This window comes from Rhinichthys klamathensis, unplaced genomic scaffold (genome assembly GCF_029890125.1).
Source record: "Rhinichthys klamathensis goyatoka isolate OS25496 unplaced genomic scaffold, OSU_Roscu_1.1 h1tg000527l_1, whole genome shotgun sequence".
NCBI classification, from domain to species: Eukaryota; Metazoa; Chordata; class Actinopteri; order Cypriniformes; family Leuciscidae; genus Rhinichthys; species Rhinichthys klamathensis.
In genome coordinates this window covers 327,501-347,370 of record NW_026607004.1, presented here as the reverse complement: position 1 = coordinate 347,370, position 19,870 = coordinate 327,501, and the positions used below count along the sequence as shown (strand labels likewise).

Genomic DNA, 19,870 nt, shown 5'->3' with positions numbered 1-19,870 from the left:
ATCTACCAAAAGTGACAGTAAAGACATTTTAATGTTACAAATCAAATCAAATAAATACTTTTTAACTTTCTATTAATCAAAGAATCCTGAAAAAATGATCACGGTTTCCACAAAAAATATTAACTAACACAACTGATTTCAATATTGAGAATGTTTCTTGTGCAGGAAATCAGCCTTACAACGTGTCGCCGGGACACAAAATAAAAGGTGTCTTTTCATAGTTTTTGTCCTAACCAGCCGCAACGCCGACACGTGATGATTCTATTTTAGAAACAGTTTCTATTTTTGCTACGTCATGGCTGGAACAACGACATATACAAAATTTGACAATGATTATCTAAGCTACTGTTATGTGTTTTATTTAATGTTAAAAGCGTCTAACGTGAGTTTCAATATAATTTTAGTGGCCTTTCTAGCAGTACTGAAAGCGACAATGGATAGTTCACCTCAGATCTTAAAAGCAAACTAAAGGCAAACTAAACTGTCAACTCAATGTGAATTGTATGACAAAGACTGTTTCAGTCACTCGGTATGTATTTTATGTTCTTTTCCCTTTTGTTGCGAGTGCAGCACGCTTAACTCCGCCCACATGCTCTTCTGATTGGTTGTGATTTTTGCCTGCGCCTCGTTGTCGCATCGCGTCTGGTTAGGACATGGTCCGAAAGCTCATAATGTCTAAGTAGGTACTACATTTGAATTTGAATTTACTTTGCGACCGTTAAAAAAGTATCTTCTATGAAATGGGTAGTAAAAATGAAGTTCGAATGTATTACATCCGCCATGTTGTTACTGTCACGTGTTCAACCAGCATCAGTTGCATCGCTTCACTGCCATTCATAAATCCTCTCCCGTGGCCTTATGGGATAGTAAAGCGTCCATCAAATGTGTGCTTCCCGGAAGTAGAAGGTCATCCGACTTTTCGCATACTGTTTTTTTGAATACTGTGTATTCAGACATACTACTCTTTTGGTGTACAGTTTTCGCAAACAATATAGTAAGGATGTAATCAATTTTGGATGCAGAATGATTTCTGAAAGATCACGTGACACTGAAGACTGGAGTAATGATGGTGAAAATTCAGCTTTGATCACTGGAATAAATTCTATCTTAAAATATATTCAAATAGAAAACAGGAATTCTAAATTGTAATAATATTTCACAATATTACTGTTTTTACTGTATTTTACACAGAAGTTTTATACCAGGTGGTCCCTGGATTGGCTAAGAGTCTGAAAAGGTTGAAAGGATGACTAGGATGTTCTAGAAACCCTGGATTGAACCTGTAGGATTTTTTATATTAGGAAACATCAGCTGCTGAATATGTACCTTCAAGAATATACAAGATTCTAGTACAAATCCCTAATAAATAGCAGGCATGTTGGCTTAGTAGGATCTGATCTTCCCTCTTTCACTCTCCGGTACATGAGCATGGAGTAGAAGACGTGTACCGGCCGTACCTCAGTTAAATTAGGGCTTAAGAAGAAAAAGAAATATTTATTAAAGTCCTGCTAGGTTCGATCTGAAACAACAAAGAGTCAGGATCAGTAATATGGACCAGATGAAAGGGATTGGCCGGAGCACACTGGAGATCATTAGTGAAGATCCCCAGCAGACTCCATCTCATCTCCTTCTTCTCCTTCTCTCCAATATACATCAAACGAGTCGGTCGCTATGAATGCAAACCAGCCAGAACATGTCATGTAACCGCTCAGTTACGAGGATATGTTGGCATGAGGCGGGCTGATCTTCTGCCATAATCATGATTGCACACATTTGATTATCTCCAGGGCAGGGGTGTTTCTGCGGGTCACGTGACATTGGGCTGCATTACTGCACGCTAATTACTCGGGACAAAGGTGAACTTGTTCTGATGAGTGGTTTTGAGGTCTTGCATGTCTGTTGAGGCTCTGGGGCGACATTTTTGTGTTTTAAAAGGAACAGTTGACCCAAAAAATTAAATTATGTCATGCCAAAACTGGATTAGGACTGTCACTTTTGTGAAAAAATCCTATTCGATTTTTGAGACATAAGTGTTCATTGAATCGATTGTAAAATCGATTTTCCATGTCTAAAGACGTTTCCATTTTCAACACCAAATATAGGCAAATCCACGGACAACTAACAGGCATTAGGACGAACAAGTCAGCGCACAAGCGCACAAGTCAGTAATATTTCTGATGATTTATTGGCGTGAATTTTCGTGCACAATGACAAACAGGAGCGCAACATTCAGGGATTGAAATTAACACCCTCCAACCCGCCAAATAAGGGTAAAAATGAACTTCGGCGGGTAATGCTGTCAAATCACTAGCCAATTTGGCGTGTTTCTATGTTTACTCACTTTGCTGGGGAAGTTCGTGTAAGCCAAATCTGCGCGGATTTAGCGCAAATACGCAACTCGTGAGTCCTCATGATATATTAAATACACACGTCACTAAGCAACAAATAACGGCGCGCTTGTTCACTTGCATTGAAGTAATAGCTAATATTAAAAAGTATTTGGTTAACAGAAAAGACATTGTTATTTTCCAACATCCTACATATTCTGTGTACTGTATTGATCTGTCCATCTAAAACACATTTTTGGTAAAAAAATTTTTTTTTTTTTTTTTTAAAGGCCGTTAAAATCGATTCCCAATTTCGTTTTCGAAACTTGTGTTGGTTGGACCGATTGATTGTGCAATCGATTTTCGAACGTAAAATGACAGCCCTAAACTGGATGTTTTTGAAGTGGTCTTTTTGAAGACATGGTCACTCCCAACTACCTCCAAATTTTAAGACTATTCCTCTAAATATTTTGTGTTGCATGGAGAAGATAACAGCAGAGTTAGAAAATAATGAATTTTGTGTGCGAATTATTCCTTGAATATAGTATTGTAAAATGAATAAGCGTCTTTGTTTTGCAAGGAAAAGGGAAAATCAAACTATCCCACAAAAGCAATAATGCATTTACACATTTGTGCCAAATGCTTATGTGCCATCACAATCCCACTGACAATATTTGTGCTTTATTTTTATTAAGTGTGAACACGGCCAGAGTTGAACTGAGGGACAGTCAATGTCCTTCCGCTCAGGCCATCCAGAAAACACATGTACAACAGCAGCTGATTTAGCAAAATCACTCATTCCCTCAAAAGAACAATTGTCAATGTGCTGATTGTAGAGGAAAAATCTGTGCAATGTATATAAAAAAAGATAAAACTATGTGAAAGCATCAGGGTCATTCTCAGGAAACTCCTGTCCTGTTTGTGTTCTTTATGTGTGTCCCTGTGACTGATATAATTCATGACATACTAAAATATATGTAAAGCACAATATATAATTCATTTTAATTGTTAATATGAAATTCAAATGTCATTCTTTCACTGCCTGTGAAATTTTTACAGGTTTTGAGCATTTTCTGAATTTCTTTTTTTTAAATATATATATTTTTAATTAAATGAATTAATAAGTTTGGGGTTGGTAAGACATATTTTTAAAGCTTTTGAAAAAAGCTCACTAAGGCTGCATTTATTTGATACAAATACAGTAAAAATGTTGTGAAATATTATTACAATTTGATACAATGTGAATATATTGTAAAATGCAATTTATTCCTGTGATCAAAGCTTAATTTTTCAGCATCATTACTCCAGTCTTCAGTGTCACATGATCCTTCAGAAATCATTTTAATATGCTGATTTGCTGCTTAAGAAGAATTATTAATATAATTGTATAATTATCAATGTTGAAAACAGTTGTACATTTTTGTATTGAATTCTTTGATAAATAATAAATAAAGAGAACAGTGTTTATATGGATTTCTTTTATTTATTTAATGCATCCATGCAAAATAAAAGTATATTTTCTCTATTTTAAAAAATGTGACTGATCCGAAAGAAGGTCGAAGATTGGCTGATCCAAGCAAAATAATTCCAGCTATAGCCAGTTCACACCAAGAACAATGAGAGTTTCATTTCAATGGGAGCATCTGCGATCTGAAACACAATCACATCAAGCTGACAATAACCTGTGCTTGTGTATTTACTCATGTATCAGATCTCAGATAAGGCTGGGTATGCTAAGCTCGTAGCTACAGCGTGACATTTCTCCTCAGCAGCTGTCCTCTGTCATGCTAAAGTTACGAGGATCATTTATCCCCTGCATAATTAACAGCATTGATGGATGGCCCTGGTTTATAAGTTTACTCTGAACGTCTGGGCTAACAGACCCACTTTCAGTTTCCCCATCAGCCGTAGTAGTGGCGTTGTAATGGAGGCAGGGAATGCTGAGTCATTCCCACTGTCAGAGCCATGAGCTGGAGTCACCCCTCCAGACGACTCATCCTTCATATTTATCAGGATTACAACCCATCCATGTGAATCCGAGACCCCACATGTGCAGACGTGCGTGTCCAGGGCTCGCAAAATCTAAAAATCGCTGGAAGCCCTTCAGGCAGGCACTCTTCAGATTTTGGTAGCCCGAAATGAATTTTACTAGCCCAAATAAAAAGACGATTTTTAATGTAGAGAATTTGTTAGGAGTCAAAACATCCTAACAAATGTACTAAAACATGTACACATTCATTATTAATCTTGTGCCTAACATGATGAAAACGGCTTTGTTAATGTTTCTTGTCCACTCACAATGACAGTAAACTAATTATTAGGCTACATTACATGAGTCACGTTACATAGGCCTATTTTCAGTTCAAATTGGCGAAATTAGACAAAAGTATATTAGTTTGCCTGATTATTTTTGTCATTCGTTTAACATTTATGACCTAAAAAAACTGACAAATATGAAATGTTTAGTTTAGCTACTTACATCTTATCTCGCACTTGACCGTAAACTGAAGCGTCAGTCGCTCTGCTAAAATTCGCGCTCAGCAGCTTCTGTGAACATAAAGCCTGCCTACTTTGATTTGATTGGTCATCTTAAATATCCTGACATTGACGAGCAGTGACAGACCAATGAGGCTCAGATGAACACACACACACACTCACTCTGTCCTCTGTTTCTGACGTGCGCTCTGCTCGCGCGCCGCTGCGGATTGAAGATGAAGAACGCGCTGAATCTGATTATAACAAGACTGAAGCGAACATGAATTTGTGTAGCTTACACTTAATCACACATTTTTAAGGGGGCTAGGCAGAAGTTTAGGGGGGAATTTGATTACACTATTTCAGATAGCCCGTCGGGCAGACCGGTTATGCATTTTGGTAGTCCGACTGGAGAACACAATAGCCCTGGGACGTCGGGCTAGCGATTTTGCGAGCCCTAAGTCAAGTAAAGTCAAGTCACCTTCATTTATATAGTGCTTTTAACAATATAGATTGCAGTGATAATAGGAAATTAAAGTAACAGAGATTGTTTTGTCTTTACAGCAGCTCTAGAATAAAGTTATTGTCCAGTAGAGCCCGACCGATATATCGGCGGGCCGATATTATCGGCCGATTTTAGGCATTTTCCTAACTATCAGTATCGGCATTTATAATGGCCGATAAATGAATATTTAAAAAAATGCGGTTGCGGTGATTCATGTAAGGGTGGCGCTGCCAATAAAGCACCTAAAAGCTGTCACAAGAACTGGCAAAAGTAATGATTATGAATACAACAAATATAGCAAGGAGACATTTTAATTGTTTATTAATAAACAAGTGTTTTCAGTCAGTCAGTGTCAGCCAAAGATGAAGTTGACGATGCTGACTCGCGATCTTCAGTGAACACGCCAGAGAGAAATGCACATTTCATACGATTACATGAGTCTGTCTGTCTTTCGTTTTGAATTGTTCTGTTTAAAAGTAGACATTTCAATATAGATATATTTCAATTCTCAGGTCTATACGCTGAGTTTCGGTTCATGAGACGAGCTCCAGTTCACCCGCAGGCGCCTCCGTGTCGAGATTATCTGTCGTCTGCTAAATTTACTTCTTATAAATTAAATCCAGGCAAATGGTTGATGAAACATTGATTAAAATTAAGATACAATTAATACAAAACGAAATTCACTTTGAAACGAAAGGTTTTGTGCTTTCTGTTTGATGTCTGTGTGAAAGTTTCATAGCATATTTTAGTGCCGCTTTCAGAGCGCTCACGTCCGTAGTGCTGAACTGTTGCGTCTGTAACATGGTTTTTTCCTCATAAATGCGAACACGAAAAATAAAATAAAATAAAATGAATATTTTATGTAGCCTGTGGAGACTGAGAGCCAACCCTTCTTCATCCGGTGGGTAGTAGCCTACTTGTGATTTGCGCAGTGTAATTCACAGAATTGATTTCTCTGCTACAAGCCTCTGTCACGTATTGTGTGAGCTTGTGACTATTGCAAGCGCGCAGCTGAGAAGTCCTGATTATATTGTCTGCTATATTTAGGCCTACTTCTTATTTATTAAGGCAATTGGTTGATGAAACATTAATTAAAATGCGTGGCGCGAGCGATCTCCGACAGTAAACTGATTCTGCTTTGTCTCGGGTAAACAGCTGTTGCGACGCGAGCAGTAACGGCGCGTCCGGTGTAGACACAGTGTTAAAGCTCATTCTGCCTGATAACGCTACGTTACAACATCAAGCAATATTCCAAAAATTTATATATTATAACACTTTATATAGGACCATTTTGCATTAAGAGTAGCCTAGTTTCACGTTTAGTACGTTTTACTTACTAATTATTTAAAATAGTATAAAAGGACTGTACATATGTAATTAAAAGCGTTTTCATTTCATGATATTATTAATTTTACTTTAGTAAAAAGATCTGAGTTCTTCCTCCACTGGTAGAGATTAGAGGAATTAAGAGTAAAAATAGAAGATAATAAGGTTTTGTCAGTGACACTTTTTATATATTTATTGATATAGTTATGACTAAATTAAAAGACAAAGTCGTTAGTGAAGATTATGCAACAGTATTTATAATATAATATAATATAACATGCAATGCAAACTAGTTTGGTTACAGCTCAGCTGGATAATTCTCATTCTATCATTCCCCCTGCCTCCATTACATATCTGTGTCACACAAGTGTTTGATTACCACATTTGAGTGATCATTGCAAAACGTGTTTATAAAATATAGCCCTATTTATTCTGTTTATAGCTACTGTGTAAAGTACCCATCAAAAGTTTGTACACACCAATAGGAAAGTGTCCAAACTTTTGACTGGTATACTGTACTATAATACACATAAATAATATTGCTACTGTATTATAATATACACATAAATAATATCGGCCGATATATCGGTATCGGGCTTTTTTTACTCCCTAATATCGGTATCGGCATCGGCCCCCAAAAATACATACCGGTCGGGCTCTTTTGTCCAGCTAAAATTAGTTTTGATTGATTCACTTCCGTTGCAAAGATCATTAGTTATTAACTTAGGGGTCGCTTACACGAGACCATTCCAACAGAAAACACTCAATGCGCTGCGGCCCGCTCATCCGCACAACAACAGTGCCTGGCGGCTCGAGAACGCAAACCCCGAAATAGGTTTCAAGGTGCAGGCCTTAAAAAAAAACTAGTGCTGTCAAACGATTAAAATATTTAATCGCGATTAATCGCATTAATGTCATAGTTAACATCGCACATTTTTATCTATTCTAAATGTCTCTTGATTTCTTTTTGTCCCATTATTTTTTCTCATTTTAATGCTCTTATCAACATGGAAAAGTGGATCGGCTTGCTTTCTGCAAATGTTTTTTTATTGAAAACAACATTGGCATATACTGTGTTCAATTTCACACTAAAACATTCTCACTTGGAGCAAATAATCTCTCACACAATGTAACACTGTCCATCAATAAAAGGGTGAAAGAAATACTGACGAGGTCCTGATATTGACGAGGGGGCGGAGAATTCGCATCAGCTGTGTGTGTGTGTGTGTGTGTGTGTGTGCTTGGCCATCATCAAGCGGTATTTCAGACTGGACTGCGATGATGATAGCTCAGTTCACAACGACAAAACACACAGATCACTTTGGTCTTGTCAATGGAACCATTTGGCAACTTTTTAAAAGTAAACTTTCCATTCAGAATCTCATTGGCATCCATTTCGGCGTCTCGCGCTCGTCATCCACTCAAAATGTAACGTTAACCAACTATTTGGCCGGCTCGCAAGCCCAAACAAGTGTGTGCGGCGTGCCTGTTGTTTTGTTTCCTGTCTAGCTAGATCCGCTTGCGCTTTGGTCGACGAAGCAACAAAACGTCCTCATGTGGCGCAAGCCATTGAGATGAATACGCACAACCGGCGCTGCGTCATAGAATGTCTCTGAAAAGGTTCACGCCCACTTTTGGGGGAAATAAACTAGCCTTCCATTAGACTTCAATACAAAACAGCATCACAAAACAACGTCCGCACACAGCAGACAGGCGTGAATAACTTAAGAAATCACTAAGATTAAACATGTCAAGTAATTATGTCCACCCTGTCTGCCATAGAGCGTGAACGATACATCAACAAACTTAATTTGGTCAATTGAAAAACATGTCCCTTCATTCTCCCAGCCTCAAATTATTTATTTTAATAATTAATTATTTTACTGTCTATGGTAACAACCCCACCCAGTGGCCAGAGGTGTCTTTCCCGGAGATTTACTCGTAGTCGTACCTCATCAAGTCACCATGGTAAGCCAGTGAATAATTTTACTTCGTTTTTGAATGTTTAAATGTATATATTATGTCTTATAATATACACAGAGGTGGGTAGAGTATCCAAAAACTGTACTCAAGTAAAAGTACAAGTACTTATAGAAATATTTACTCAAAGTAAAAGTAAAAGTAATAATCTTAAAAGTTACTTGAGTAAGAGTAAAAAAGTATCCAATGAAAAAACTACTCAAGTAGTTAGTTACTAGTTACTTTGGAACACATAGGCCTATATATATATATATATATATATATATACTGTATATGTAACATGATATTATTTAGATATTTTTTATTGCCTGTCCTTTGGTTTGTATAATAGTATAGTAACTTATACAACTCCATTTGGATTATTAGACAATGTCGGAATAAAGTGACTCTATGAAGTTTTGCATTCAAGGGATGGGAACCATTGACAGATTAGAAAGTGTTAAAACTCTGCATATGTGCTCGCAGTCATGTCATGCCCAACATAAACAATGATCAAATGCACTGATCTTCTTCTGTCTGTTCTCCAAAATGAATTTAAATGTAGGCTATATTTATGAAAGCATCTTTAAACTGGTTAACTGAGTCACATAAGGCAGGCAAAGGCATTCGTTTTCAAGTCGAGTTCGCACGCCACTGCGCAATACACACTCATTGTGTGTGTGTACAGTACACACATTCATAAACTGGACGATGATAGCTTATTTAATGTATAAAGTAATGTATATGTCCGAAAAAAAGGGTAATGTCATATTTTGTAGTAGTGCGATATGGCGTAATAATCTGTTTAGTTGTAAAATGTATTACCTGAATGAAATCAAATGTATCGTCGTGTGGAATAATTCATTCACACACAGCTTACGAAGTAGCTAACATACGAAGATGTTCAACTAATAAAGATCTTCATCGCTGGCAAAAAATATGATGCATTTGCAGATTTACTTTCTAGACTGTACTGTAGACCGCCACTTCATACAACGCTCTTGATGTTCTTAAATCTTCCTGTTACGACTCCGAGACGATTCAGTGCGTGCAGGAAACTGAACAGATCATTCAAACTGATTCGCGAACCGATTTAGACAGATCTGCCCAACTTGTTTGATGAAGTCTTTGAACAGAATCGACTCAAAAGAGTGATTCATTTGTGAATTGAGCATCGCTCATGCCCAGAAAAAAGAGAGAGCGCGCGCTTAGAATAAACTACGCTTTTAACAACATATTGCATTGAAATAAAGTAACGAGAGGAACGTCGCCAAACGTAACGAAGTAAAAGTACAGTTTTTTCATTAGAAATCTACTCGAGTTAAAGTAAAAGTACCCACAATTAAATCTACTCTTAAAAGTACAAATTTTCCAAAAAAATACTCAAGTAAATGTAACGAAGTAAATGTACTTCGTTACTACCCACCTACATTATAATATATCTTATAATATATATAACCCCTTTGGGTGGGGTTGTTACACCAATTTGACGCTGGGAGAATAAAGGGACATGTTTTTAAATTGACCAAATTAAGTTTGTGTATGTATCTTTCAAGCTCTATGGCAGGCAGGGTGGACATATAATTACTTGACATGTTTTATATAATTGATTTCTTAAGTTATTTACGCCTGCCGGCTGTGTACGGACGTTGTTTTTTGCCGTTATTTTGTATTGAAGTCTATGGAAAGTCTAGTTTGTTTTCCCCCAAAAAGGGGTGGGGACGAAATTGACAGTTAAGTTCCCGGATGTGCCGGTTGTGCGTATGGGTTTCATAGCGCAGCGCCGCGCATGCCGCGTCCTGTTGCAAAAGCATGTGGAAAAAACTACAAAGTTTGCTAGGCCAAAAACACTGTTAATCACGCGATAAAAAAATGTACGCCGTTAAAATGGGTTTGCGTTAACGCCATTAATAACGCGTTTAACTGACAGCCCTAAAAAAAACATGTGAAAACGCTGACGGCGTGCACATGCGTATTACGTGTTCACTTAGGTATGCGCGTTTGAATATATATGTGCGCAGGCGTGTAGTCTTTCTTTACAACTTGACCTCAACAAATTACAAGTCTGGCCTTAAAAATGTATAATACAGAATTATTTATCGCTTCCACGTAGCCATGTGAACCGGAACTATTTTGACAACGTTTTATCAGTACAGAGGGCCTTCACAGGGGAGAGACTAGTTGACACTTCAGGACTGCGTGTCTCTGGCTCAGCAGCCGTCCTCTCCTTCCCAGGATCCATTACTGGCTAAAATAAAGATGCATGGTCAATTATGCAAAGCTAACGTCACATCTGTCCTCTCTTGGACTAGAGTGCATGGATGAATGCTTCAAAACATCAATCAAACCAATTGAAAACAGATCAGAACCAATCAGAGGTGCAAGAGCAGAGAAAGCAGCCAATCAGGTGGGGTTTCACATTCACGGTAAACTAAAGCCTGCTGTATATGGAACCATTACACTGAAGAGTCAGTGAAATATGAGCGCAGGTGTATTGTGATACATATTTCACGTGTTGTGTTGCTGCACAGACAGAAACACAATGAGTAAAAGCATCTAAGTGGGTCATCTTAAGCCCCAAAGTATCTAGGACAAACCAACGAGCCATGAGGACTGGTGAGAGTCCAAGTCCACACGGTTCACAACGTCCAGAATAACAGCTCACAAACCAGAAAAGCAGACTCACAACGAGAAGAAGGTGAAGTGGAGGCGGTTTAAGTAGTGACTGCCCAATATATCAGACAATATTTTTTTGTAAGTGTGCTCTGATTGATCGGCCGATAATCTTTTTATATAGTTTGATTGGTGGTCACTATAAAGTCCGCATGAAGAGCTGATCAGATCCTACAAAAACTATTTTTCTATGCACAGCTAAAAATGCTTCATTACATTGTCCAGTCTATTTGAAGCATTATATTTATCATGCATTATTATTTATTTTGGTGATCGTCACCGTGATCGATATCAGCCAATGCTGTTTGCAGTTATTGGAGATCGGCCCAAAAAATCCTGATCAGAGCACCCTTAATTTTTTGATTATCGCATTGGTTGATTAAAAGAACTGCATTTATGTATTAATGTGAGTATTATGTTGTGTTTTGTGTTAGTTGCATGAATTCCCGTGTGTTTGTTTCATGTGCTTAAGTTCAGTTTAGTCTTAATTAACTCCTAGTTAGTCTCCTCGTTTACTGATTACGTTCAGCTGTATGTCTTTAAGTTCCCTGTGTATTTATAGTCCCTGTCTCGTTCAGTTCATTGTCAGTTCTCGTCTGTAGTCTGAGAAGTTTATGTGATCATTGTCTGTGCCTTCATCTATGCGTTATCTTCGTATTTATTAAAGAAAGTTAGTATTTGATCTTCATCGGCTTCATTCTGTGAAGTACCACATCAGTTGTGACAATTAAACACAATATAAATACATTAAATATGTTACATGCATCATATTATATATGTGTGTATATGTATGTATTTTTTAAGAACTAAAAATATATAAAATAATATATTATTTATATTTATAATAAAAGTTAACATTCAGTATAAAATAAATATATTACATATTTAATATATATGTGACATTTTTAAGATGTAGTAACTAAAAAATATTCAAAAATATATTAATGTTACTTACTAGTTACTTACTAGTATATTTATAATATTATATTCATTAATATATTCAATACAATATAAATATATGAAATATTTGTAATATATTACATAATCATATTATACATCTTACAGTATTTTAAGATTTAATAGCTCAAAAATATGTTAAAAAAATATATATAATAATATATTAATTACATGTATATAATTATTTTTGTAATAATTAATATGAACTACAGAAAGAAAGGTTATTAAAAATTGTTTGGAAAGGCTGACTAATAACAACACTTTAAATAACACTTAAAATTCACATACATAATATAATCTTGATTTTTATTTAAAAAATGATCTGTCACATCAGACTATAAATATTAAAATATAAGTTTTACTAAAAAAACCTTAATGAGCACTAATCCTAAGTGGTCAACAACAACAACATTTCCAAAGACATTTCTGCACTTGTTTATGTGGTTTTGCTGCTGCAAAAAAAGAAGGACACACAGATTGTAAATAAGTGTGGAGACAGACAGCCTTAAGATAATTCAATAACAATCTTTCAGAGCTGGGTTTTGTGCAATGCATCACATGGTCAAGACCAACCATCAGAGAGACGGACATATGTCCAAGCATGAAACCCAACACATCTCAAACACAGATAATCGGATTACACAATGTATATTTAGTTAAAACAACCCAACATTATCAAATAAGCAGACATTATTATATGTATGAGAAGGAAGAAGTAATCTCTTGTTCTCCACAGAAGATGCAAATAACACTCACAAGATCATTCTGGCCATAAGCCCGTGATTAAAGCAATAGAGATGAGTTACGCACAAAGAGCCATTTGAAGCAACAAAATCATTCTTAAGCAGTTTGTTTATCTCACACAAGTGGGCATGTTGTCTGGACTCCCTCCATGCAAAGCTGCAAGTATATCAAATTAATTCAAGCCTGGACTCAAGCCAGTGTTTAACCTCAGAAATTATTGCTTAATTTCCTGAGCAAACACAACTCCACCAGTGAGTCACCGGCTACAATGATTGATGAAAATAAAGTTAAAGTTAAACACACAAATACAAAGTTCTGTCATGAAACTCTAGATGGCGCAGGCTCATAAATCCTTAACTCAATCTAGGGCACAGCTGATTGGTTCCTGCTGTATTGGTAGCCAATGAGCTCGCTTCTCAGCATTCAAATTCTTGCCTATAGACCAATGCTACTTTTGCGTCATCGAAGGGTAACGCCCCTTTTTGGGGGAAAACAAACGGATTCCCCTGAGAACAGAACTCGCTCTAGATCTGCAAAGTTTCTTGATAGCAAAAATGGCACAAACATACACACTCTCTTTGCCGACCGAGGACCGTGAGCGGTATTTAAAGAAGCTACTGGATAAGGGGTTACAGAGGTGTCCCTTTGAAATGGTCGAAAACTGGATTAATGACCCCACGCAGTGGCCAAATATGGACTATTCAGACAACAAACTGTCAATAGCTTAAATCAAGTTAAATATGATCCAAGTGACATGGCCTCATCGTCTAGTTTGTCATACTGTGAGTGTGTTAATGACAAAAAAAAAATAGGCTACTTACTTGGTGATTCCACGAGATAGTGGTAGATGTCTGAATAGTCCATATCCAGTTTTCGACCATTTCAAAGGGACACCTCTGTAACCCCGTATCCAGTAGCTTCTTTAAGTTTGTGCCATTTTTGCTATCAAGAAACTTTGCAGATCTAGAGCGAGTTCTGTTCTCAGGGGAATCCGTTTGTCTTCCCCCAAAAGGGGGTGTTACCCTTCGATGACGCAAAAGTAGCGTTGGTCTATTGTTTGCGGCGCACATTCAAAAACCCTCCACCTTCCCTAGCTCCACCTGTATAGATCTGCGACGGGGTTTAATTCATGTATGCTTGTACAGCGGCCACATGTTGTTTTTATTGGCAGTGGAAAGTTGTGTCGCAGCAGCTAGCAGTAATAAAAGCAGCAGCATAGCAGATCTATCCTGCCAAGACCCAAACACATTAACATTGTCATACTCATTCATTACCATGGCAAACTCTCCAAGAGTTGTCATGACAGAACTAGATTTTTTTCACAATTTCTTGAGTAAACCTAAGTGGTGTTTGCCCGTGCAAAACTCACCACCACCAAGCTATAGTGTTGCTATGCAGTTACTAGCATGTTTTTTGGTTGTTTTTTTTTGCATTTTGCTGTGGGGTTGCTGAGGTGGTAACTTAATGAACCAAGTCTACCCTCAAGTCTTTGAGATATTCTGGTCTCCTTTCTACTTTAATGCAAATTTACTGGATTCTTTTGCCATTTTATTCTTTGCCAGAGGAAAAATCGCACATCTGATCATTTAATTAAGTAATAGCACTTCAATCCATAACTTTAAGCAATAATAATAATGATTCTATCCTTAGCAAACAGAACTTAGTATCCATACAGAGATTAAACATTTTAAAGAGATTAAAGACTTTGTTGAACGTGATAAATCAGAAGCAAAACATAACAACAATACTTTTAATTCGGAACGTAAATACAAAAAAAAAAAAAAAAGTACGATTAAACTCTGAATAATAATTCCCGCTACACCCTCAGTATTGTTTTCTTGACATGGGAGTCAGAAACAACGTTTGCGGCGGGTGAATCCCGCTGCTCTTATTATAAACAAACACAAAACCAACTGTCTCAGCAAAAACAGTGCTCCATTTATTCAGGGCCATTTCTGGTGTGAATGAACAATTCTGTGGACGTGGGTATGATATGAATAATTCACCTCGGGAAGATTTAAAATATGCATATTTGAAGCCCTTACACTTGGCATGTTTCATCACGGCACAAAACAAAACGTCAAGATCTGTACAATCACCCCTGCTATTAAAACACAAATCACACAACAGGCCCACACAAACATTGTGTAGATAAAGAAGATCCACGATGGCTGGAACATGACAACGGTGACAGACATAAATGTAAAAGATTGTAAACTACAAAGAACTATAAAGCACAGGTGAAAATTTTAAAGGCCATTTAGCATTTAAAATAAAATATGCATGAGTCTTGAGCTAATACTAAATGAGTACTGATTGTTTTAGCATATGGCTGATTGGTGCATATCAATGCATTCCAACGCTTTTCACCTCTCATTCTCAATCTTCTCCGAACATCAGAGATCATATCTGCTGTCGGAAAAAGATTTCCTCCTGTTTAGCTCAGATATTAACCTGAGAGAGAGAGAGAGAGAGAGAGAGAGAGAGAGAGAGAGAGAGAGAGAGAGAGAGAGAGAGAGAGAGAGAGAGAGAGAGAGAGAGAGAGAGAGAGAGAGAGAGAGAGAGAGAGAGAGATCCAGTGTTCTCTTTCCACCCAAGAGACACATCAAGCTACAACTGAACGATCTTTAACTAAACACTCTCTGTTCTCCACCGACCTCATGTACTGTTCAAACGCTCTGGGGTCCCATGTCCTGCTTTGTCTCCATTTTAATGGAGTATATTTTTTACTGTCTTGTGTCTTTGCTACATTGATACAGATACATTGGTCAATCACTGGATTTTGGATCACTGGACCCAATAGATCTTAGAGCCATATTTAGTTTTTGACAGGAATGACAATGAGGCTGTGGGGGATGTTCAAAGGATTGTACTGTTGTTAAACAACAATACGATTGTTCGGCTGATGAAACATCTTTCCAAAACTCTTCCAGTAGACAAAAACTCCATAAAACAGTTCTGAAAGTTGTGAGTTTTGGACGTGATGTGATCAAGGATGTTTACACTGTTCTAGGAGGTAAGTGTCCCTCACAGCTTCATTTTCATCTGCTTAAAATTCAATATGGCATCTACCCTGATTAAAGGTACAGTAAGCGATTTCTGAGAAACGCTGTTGAAAATGGATCAGACCGAGCAGCACAACACACTTGTAGCCAATCAGCAGTAGGGGGCGTGTTCACTCAAGATGGGAAAGGAGAGTGAGCCAATCAGTAGTAGGGGGGTGTTCACTCAAGATGGGAAAGGAGAGTGAGCCAATCAGTAGTAGGGGGGTGTTCACTCAAGATGGGGGAGGAGAGTGAGCCAATCAGCAGTAGGGGGCGTGTTCACTCAAGATGGGGGAGGAGAGTGAGCCAATCAGTAGTAGGGGGCGTGTTCACTCAAGATGGGAAAGGAGAGTGAGCCAATCAGTAGTAGGGGGGTGTTCACTCAAGATGGGGGAGGAGAGTGAGCCAATCAGCAGTAGGGGGCGTGTTCACTCAAGATGGGGGAGGAGAGTGAGCCAATCAGTAGTAGGGGGGGTGTTCACTCAAGATGGGGGAGGAGAGTGAGCCAATCAGCAGTAGGGGGCGTGTTCACTCAAGATGGGGGAGGAGAGTGAGCCAATCAGCAGTAGGGGGCGTGTTCACTCAAGATGGGGGAGGAGAGTGAGCCAATCAGTAGTAGGGGGCGTGTTCACTCAAGATGGGGGAGGAGAGTGAGCCAATCAGTAGTAGGGGGGGTGTTCACTCAAGATGGGGGAGGAGAGTGAGCCAATCAGTAGTAGGGGGGGTGTTCACTCAAGATGGGGGAGGAGAGTGAGCCAATCAGCAGTAGGGGGCGTGTTCACTCAAGATGGGGGAGGAGAGTGAGCCAATCAGTAGTAGGGGGCGTGTTCACTCAAGATGGGGGAGGAGAGTGAGCCAATCAGCAGTAGGGGGCGTGTTCACTCAAGATGGGGGAGAAGAGTAGCCAATCAATAGTAGGGGGCGTGTCCACTCAAGATGGGGGAGGAGAGTGAGCCAATCAGTAGTAGGGGGCGTGTTCACTCAAGATGGGGGAGGAGAGTGAGCTTATCTGCAGTAGGGGGCGTGTCCACTCATGATGGGGGAGGAGAGTGAGCCAATCAGTAGTAGGGGGCGTGTCCACTCATGATGGGGGAGGAGAGTGAGCCAATCTGCAGTAGGGGGCGTGTCCACTCATGATTGGGGGAGGAGAGTGAGCTTATCTGCAGTAAGGGGCGTGTCCACTCATGATGGGGGAGGAGAGTGAGCTTATCTGCAGTAGGGGGCGTGTCCACTCATGATTGGGGGAGGAGAGTGAGCCAATCAGTAGTAGGGGGCATGTCCACTCATGATTGGGGGAGGAGAGTGAGCTTATCTGCAGTAGGGTGTGTGTCCACTCATGATTGTAGGGGGAGTGTCAATCAGTAGTAGGGGGAGTGTCCACTCATGATTGGGGAGGAGAGTGAGCCAATCTGCAGTAGGGGGCGTGTCCACTCATGATGAGGGAGGAGAGTGAACCAATCAGTAGTAGGGGGCATGTCCACTCATGATGGGGGAGGAGAGAGAGAGCCAATCAGTAGTAGGGGACGTGTCCACTCAAGATGGGGGAGGAGAGAGAGAGCCAATCAGTAGTAGGGGGCGTGTCCACTCATGATGGGGGAGGAGAGAGAGAGCCAATCAGTAGTAGGGGACGTGTCCACTCATGATTGGGGGAGGAGAGAGAGCCAATCAGTAGTAGGGGGCGTGTCCACTCATGATGGGGGAGGAGAGAGCCAATCAGTAGTAGGTGGCGTGTCCACTCATGATGGGGGAGGAGAGAGAGAGCCAATCAGCAGTAGGGGACGTGTCCACTCATGATTGGGGGAGGTGAGTGAGCGAGCAAGAGGGAGATATTTAAAGAAAGACTGTAATAAGAGAGTTGGCTGAGAAACATTACAAAAGAGAAAAGCTCAGAGGAATATCACTGTAAAAAGAAGTGTTATGATCAGGCCAGAGCTTTAGGACACGCTTTAATATTAGAAAAGCTTTCCAGCGCTGGAGAGACAGAAGCAGGAAGGCCTGAAAATGAACTGCGAGGTTGAAAGTTGTTTCTGCTCCATACGAGTAACATTAGTTTTACGGTTTCACAGAACCAAGACATTCTTGTTGTTGTAATGTCAGCTCTAGCACAGGACAGTTTTGAGTGTCATTGTTTGTCTGGAGCTTGTGACAAACAAACTCTTGTGTACTGTGTGTTCATTTTTTGGTCTTCCTTGTTGTTCATCATCTTCACAAAGCTTTATTTTTCTCCGCTTCAGCTATGATAAAGACACATCCACACTTGCACTGCATGTTTCGTGCATTTTGTGGCCGGAGCAATGAAGGGAGGGGTGTGTTTGTTTGGGTTGATTTCAAATACCAACAGTGTTTCTTAGAAATCGCTCACTGCACCTTTAAGGTCTTTGGGAATTATCACTTCTCAACCAAGCAAGAACATATTATTGGCCAATGTCGACAATCTCAAAATGACCAAATATTGCCTTGAGTTCATCCTCCTGCATGAACATATCACTAGTATATTACTAGTAGTGAAAGCAAGTTAATGCAAGCATCACTATTATAATCAGATAAAACAGAGAAGTAAAGCTGCCATAGAAGGAAGCCATATTTAGAGACCCGAATATCATAGAATTTGAGTTTGGAGTCTTTTGACTTAAACAAGTAAGCAACTTGCTGACTTGGCTTTGTGACTTGGCAGAAAGCAATCACCTAGCAACTACCCAGAATACCTTAGCAACACCCCAACATCATGCTATTGAAGACTGAAATGTCATTACAGATCGTATCTCTACTATAATTTTATGCATTTAATCAATTAACGGAAATGCACCAAAAAACATACATATTTAACAAGGGACGATCTAGTGCATGTCAGCATGTTGCACATATTCTGAGCATCAATGCACCAGATGCTAGACAGCAGGGGTCAGACCTTCACACACACCAAGAGTCAAGCCACATTTATTCTAGAGGAAAACCTCCAATGACACACAAGCAGTGATGGATTGTCACGGTTGTGTTTTAAAACCAGCAGTCCAGTGAGCTCTGGGCTGTGAGGACAGGGTCACAGGAGAGCTGATGCCCTTGGCATTGACTGAGCATCCTGCAGATGAATTCATAACACGAGCACAAACATCTGATGCATCTCCAACGCATCTGTTTGACTGACTGCAGAAAATAAAACTCATAATAACCCATAATTAACAGCATCCCAGAACACAGAACGTTCCTATAATGTTACCATATGGTTCTGGTTTGGTTATTTTGGGGAAACAACTCCTAACGTTTTTACAAGTATAAATTAATGTAAAACAGCAAGTAGTTTTTTGTGCGACAACCTAATAAAAACCTTCTGTAAAGGTTATTTCAGGCTTTGTTTTTCTGAACCAAAAACAAATGTTGTCAGAACTCTAATGAAAACCGAACGTTTTGTAAAGGTTCATTTGACTTAAAACCATAAACTAATGTAAAGCAATTTGTAAAGGATTCCTATTTATTTCTATCAAATGTTGGAACCATAATGGAGAAATTATAAAAGGATCAAATGTTACTGGGTAAAGTGAAAGTTTTAAGATTCTTAATTTGTTATGTTCCACAAGGGCATCTGAGATACTGTGTCTTAAATACATACTTATTGTAATATGTTGGAAATTCCCATTAGGATCCGTTTAGGGTTGCTTTCAATTCAAATTATGACAGAATTTCCGTAAGAAATTGCTGACCAGGGCGGGAACCAAAAACGGTTAGAGGAGAATCACTGAAAGCGACCTAAAGGCGGCTTTCGGCACATTTGTTATTGTGGGCATTCACGCAGTCTACATAAACACAATTACAGCGAGTCAATTAACATTTCGCGCCCAGCACGTGCGGTGATGCCGCAGTCA

General features: G+C 39.0%; 1 protein-coding gene across 2 annotated transcripts in view; it reads right to left on the bottom strand.

The window, feature by feature from the left end:
- The window catches only part of tiam1b (TIAM Rac1 associated GEF 1b), a 106,760-nt gene that overhangs the window by 86,682 nt on the left and 208 nt on the right, over positions 1–19,870 (bottom strand). The gene's annotated exons all lie outside the window — the stretch shown is intronic.